The sequence below is a fragment of the Cupressus sempervirens genome, chromosome 5 (genome assembly GCF_028749045.1).
Source record: "Cupressus sempervirens isolate cs-2001-9-10 chromosome 5, ASM2874904v1, whole genome shotgun sequence".
Taxonomy (NCBI): Eukaryota; Viridiplantae; Streptophyta; class Pinopsida; order Cupressales; family Cupressaceae; genus Cupressus; species Cupressus sempervirens.
Window position 1 is genome coordinate 16,636,091 of NC_143122.1, and position 6,216 is coordinate 16,642,306.

A 6,216-nucleotide genomic window follows, 5' to 3' on the forward strand; every position below is an offset into this window, starting at 1 on the left:
TTTTCTTGATTGTAAACTCTTCTAGCAATAAAGATAGTTGAATGTTAACCAATAGATTAGCGATAACTAGGCAAATTCATTCATTTATTATTTTTTGCTAAATATCTCACTACAATTTGATTTCCAAATAATTCTAGCTTTATATAATTTATTGATTTGAGTGTTCATTGATTTTCAAATAAAGGTTTTCTAAGTTAAGCCTGACTATTTACAATAATCTTGGAATTTTATTTATCTCATAAACCATATGGTGTCGAGTATGTATTCCTAAATAGATATCTCAAATTATAGAGATATTCATTACTCAATATTTGTTAAATCACCCATATTCATGCTTAAAACAACAAAGTGTATTATACATGTTTTGAACACCATCACACCCGCCATCTTGTTAGAGAAATTTGAGGAACCTAGCCAAAGCATAGAGAAAGTCTAAGAAGACACTAGAAATTCAAGCCTAACAAGCATAAAAGAAGAACCAAAACAAATGAAATGAAGAAAGAGAGGAACAAAGGCTAAACAACAAATAAAGAGCAGAGAAGAACCAATGGGAAGGAAAAGAAAGATAGAGAAATGAGAAGGGAATAGGGGAAGACCTAAAAAAAACAAAGATCACGAAAAATCAACCTAGAGGCTAGAGAAGGAAGGAATTAAAGAAGAGCAGGCGAAAAGAAGAAGGAAGGCAATAACCTCACAATGCAAGGAGGAAAAGTGAAACCAAACAAGGAAAACACCAACACTAGGAGAAGCCGGGAGAACAAATAAGGAGAGGGAGATGTAGAAATGGGATATAATCGATGAGTTGTATTGTAACATTGTGATAATATTTCATATAATTATTTAATATTGGAAAAAATAATTAAATGTCCAATATTAAATGTGGGGTTAGTGGGTTAGGTAGCACATGGTTTATGTAATACCACTTGGTCATTTTTTGAAACTTGCTACTATATAAGTAGCCATAAGGGTAGTTGTTGGTGTATGAAAGAAGATACAAGACAAAAGGGAAAGAGTCGAGTGAGACAAGGCTTGATAGGTTAGCCAAGAGAGCATTTGTGAAGGTTGGAAGCATGACATGGGATGTGTGGATTCATGCATGTTCACATAGATTGCTTGACGGTGGCTATAGCCTTGAAGGCTTCCATGGTTGTATTGCAATGGTATTTTTTCTGAATAATACATGGTGATGGATGCTTTTGGAGACTGGGTTTTTCCCTCAATGAGGGTTTTCCAAGGTACATCTTGTGTCATAATTTTATGGGTATGTTGTCTATTCTCTTGCATGTGGATTTTAATTGAATATTTAATTCAGATCTATTATGGGTTATGTCATAATTGCCAATAGTGGCATGTTGTGATGGTTAAGTTGTTGTGTTGTTATCCTTGCCATCAAGGTTCAAATCTCATGGGGATGAGGTCCCCCATTTGTGGCCTCACTGGTTCATAGCTCCAAGTCAAAGTGTTTACCTCTATTTAAAATAAAAAATAAAAAAAATATGGCTTATGTCGAAATGGTTATATTATTTCTTGAAATTTTCCTTACAAGTGGTATCAAAGCCAAGTTTTATTATTGTAACCTTAGATTGAATCCATGGAATGCATGACAAGATAAAAGAGAGGGCAAGATATATGAGTTGTTTATTGCAGATCTGAGGGTTTTGGGTTTGCTATTATGATGAGATGTCGATAGATTTTGGGCATGTGAAATTATTGGGCAAAAGAGTTTTTTGGATGTTTTATTTAAATGAAGGTTTTAGGGGGTAGTTTGCAGAAATAACCTCCTGAGTAAAAATAGACCTCACCATTGGATCTGAGTCAACATTTCCATAAATTTTGATATATAATATGCCCTAGTTTGACCATGTTCAGAGGAAATGAAAGAGTTTTTTAGTTTCAGTTCGTGATGGCCATCAAATTTAATCCTGTCAGAATTTTCGTCACAAAAAAAAAAAAAAAACAGTAAAAATTTTAAAAAGACTATCTTAGTAAAATGACCATAACTTTCTCTCAATATATCAGATTTTAGACTTCTTATAAGCATCAAAAAGAAAATTCAAAGTACTACAACTTGGTGTAGGTTTGGTTCTGTGATTTTGACATTTTGCCAAGTTTTAAAAGCCCAAAAGTCAAATTTTTTAATCTGGAGCACAAATTAGGGCATAACTTGGGCATATAGAGTCAAATTTTGGACTTCAAGTAGTCAACAGCAAGCTCTTGGAGAGCTCTACACATTGGTTTACATTTGGTGAAGGTTTGGTATGGATTATTTGGTGATATATTAATCTAAATAGTTTGTGGTATATATTGACTATGGTAACATTGTGAGTTTATGACATTGTATATTTTAGAGATTTAAAATTTGATGTCATTGTATATTTAGTTCATATTTTAGATTAGTCTCATGATGATATGGTTATCAGTGTTTGGTTTGAATATGTATGATGACTTGTTGGGTCTACAAGTTATGCAGTTTTGTAAGCAGTCTATACTTATAGGTTGTATTTATAGCTTGGATATGGGTTGTCTTTTCCCATTGATCTTTCATTATTGGTGCATATTCATATTGGTGGCTTGGATTTGGGTTGTCTATGCCCTAAGTCACATGATTTACTAATTTTTCTTCATGTAGAAGGGATGAGATGTTGTTACCACGTATAGTCATGGTGGAGGATTGTGGTTAACTATTTTATCCTGACAGATTGGACATACGTAGAGCTAGATGCTCAGTTCATGGATGTGATCATGGTGTCATAGATTTTGGCATGGCATGATTGGATATATAGGTACATCCTTGTTGCTCATTAGTTTGGATTTCTGATTTGGTTATGGTGGTATATCTTCTTGGCTGAGGATCATGGTTATTTGGTTTCTCTTGAGGAGTTAATGATGTGCACTTTGAGTTCTTTGATGGTTTGATGCCTTGATTGATTCTCATGTTTAGAGGATGGATTTTTCATCATGATTCATGGATAGCTTGGATACATGGTTTAGTGGCAACTTGTGATAGTGACGAGGTGATAGAGTAGGGTTATTTCTTGGTTTGGTTTGTATCTTCTTGGTTTGGAGATCTTGGTTTCAATTGGTATTGACACTTTGGTTGTGTTAGTGTAGACCTAGAAGATCTTCATGTAGGAGATGGATTTTATGATGTCATGGGTGACTTGGTACTATGGTTGAGTGGAAATTTTTGACATTGATATATTTATTGAATGTTTGTAGATGTTGGAAGTTTATCTTAGATCATGTTGTTGCAAAAATGTTTTTGACATTTGCATAGTGCACTTGTTATCTTTATGGTGTGTGAAGATGGTTAGATCTTGAAGACTCATGGAGTTCTTGGTTATCTTCATGGTGTGTGGAGATGGTTCTTCATGGTATGTGGAGATAGTTTTCTTCATAGTGTGTAGAGATGGTTGCATCTTGAGGACTCACATGGTTCTTTGTAAAGGTGTGGTTTATGCTTTCATTTGGCAAGTTATCCTTGGTGTGAGGATGGTTTCATTATTATGTCATGATATACTCTTGATACACATTTATATTTTTGACATGTTATAGTATGTTCATATGAAGCATGTTATCTCTTTGGTTGAGATGATTTACAACATGTTGTCATGTTTATGTTCTTGAGGCCATGGCTGGAACTTTGACATTGATCTTGGTTTAGTTTCTTGGTATTGACTATATTGATCATAAGTTGGATACATCATGATATTGTTATGTTGCATTTGGAGTTGGCATGGATTGATTGGTTATAGGTGCTCATGAATACTTAGAGATAGTGTTGATGTTGATTTCTCTTAGATTAGAGAATTATTTGTTGAGATGGTTGATGGTTTCAGTAGTAAGTCCAAGGGGCATTCACCTGTATGGACTTGAGAGGAGATTGTTCTTAGATGAGTCTTGGTTGGATACTTGGGTATCTTGATGATCATTCTCATTCCCTACTCTTGGTATACTCAGTGGTTTGCTACTTGAGAGGTATAGCCCATTGTTTTTCTCAGGTGCATTATATTTATGCTTGTCTTTCATAGATATGGATCTTGAGCTACGATACATGAGTTAGTTCTGGAAGGTTCATTTGAGAGATGGTTTAGCATTAGTTTTCTCCTTTTGCATATGTTGTTACATTGTGGAGAGCTTGGGAGACTCTTGGAGACTAGTTATGAGAGTTATTCTTGCAGGTTATTGGTTTATGTGTTATGGATGTCCTTAAGACTACATGGATTCACTTCTTTTAGATGTTGTGAGTGGATTGGTTATAGTTTTGACATTATCTTTTGTAGTGAGAGCTTCTTAGTATATATGTGGTAGGTATTGCTCTTAAGGCTTGTGATTGCAGGTTATAGATTATATATGTTGATGGTTGTGAGATTCACTTGGTATACCTTTGGAGGTATGGATAGTTGAATGGGTTTGACACTTGTTGTGGGTATTATTTTAGCTATGGATATTTTGACAACTATAGATACATGTGATTACCTTTGGATCAGGTTTTTGTGCTTGACATTTCAGTTAGTACAAGATTTTACGATCTTCTAATGTGATAGGTTGGGCGACTTTCTCTTTGGATAGCTTCTATGTATGTTCGGTGGAAGTGGCATAATGGGAGGTGAGATCATTAATGTTCAAGATGTATATTTTAATTTTGTTTCAGGTACCAAGATGGAGCACATGGTGCACTTTGATTCATGATGGCAAATGTGTTGGGAGGGATTATTCCTTTGTTCATTTAGATGGCTATAGATTGACCCTATGCAATGTATACAACAAGTGGGAGATTGTTGAGATAATGGGTGTTACACACATTGCATAATATTGTTATATTATAATTTTTATTTTATTATGTAATGGTGCACCTAGATGGATGTGTAACATGTAAAGATTCCCAAGGGATATACTCGATGAGTTGTATTATAACATCATGATAATATTTCATGTAATTATTTAATATTAGGGAAAATAATTAAATGTCCAATATTAAATGTGGGGTCAATGGATTAGGTAGCACATGGTTTATGTAATACCACTTGTTGGTTTTGTGGGACTTTCTACTATGTAAGCATCCACAAGGGTAGTTATTGGTGTTAGAAAGAAGATAGAAGACAAAAGGGAAAGAGTCGAGCGGAACAAGGCTTGACAAGTTAGCCAAGGGAGCATTTGTGAAGGTTGGAAGCATGGCATGGGATGTGTGGATTCATGCTTGTTCACATAGATTGCTCAGTGGTGGCTATGGCCTTGAAGGATTCCATAGTTGTATTGCAATGGTATTTTTTTTGAATAATACATAGTGACAGATGCTTTTGGAGGATGGGTTTTTCTCTCAATGAGGGTTTCCAAAGGTATATCTTGTGTCACAATTTTGTGGGTATGTTGGTATTCTCTTGCATGTGAATTTTAATTGTATATTTGTTTCAGATCTATTATGGGTTATGTGGAAATGGTTGTATTATTTCTTGCAAGTTTTCTTACACTACAATGGTCCCCCCTTTAGATACATTCTTTGTGCATCATACCTAGCTTGGAGGTATTCTATGTATATTTTTTCATGAATAACATGGTTAGGGTTCAGCTTAAAAACTTCTCTAATCAATTCAGGTGAAACCCTAAAGAGATTATCACCTACATGATTCTTTATAATTCTAGTAATTGGATCATACTTTTTTGCCATTCTTGTCAGTAAATCATCATCGAAGAAAACTCCTGGGACAATCAATTTACCTATATTGAATTCTCATACATTGTTTACTAGGGTATCTAATTTCCTTTCTGCAAACCATTTCTAAAAAATCTCTAACCCTCCAATAGACACTTTTGCATCCCTTAACCAATTTTCTTTGTCATAGAAACCCTCACCAACCAATAAGTTAGGGCTTTTTGGAATAAGTCCTCTTCCCCTAGCTAAGTCATTCATAGATTGTGACATTTGTTCTAGGAAATCTTTAAGTAATCAAATTTTCTCAAAAAATCCTTTTGTGGAGGCATTTTTAAAAATCTACCATAATGCAATTACAATTTCTCAATTTTCCAAAAGTTTAGATGACTTACCCACTTTTTCGTGCCTTTTCTTCTTTGGAAATTACTCAGCAATGTGTTGAAACCCTTAAAAAAAATTACCATTAGCTCTAGAAATCACTACGCTATGAGATTTTTGGATTCCTTCAACTCAATAATGGAGGATTGGAAATTTTATTATAGCATTAAGCTCACACAAGAAAT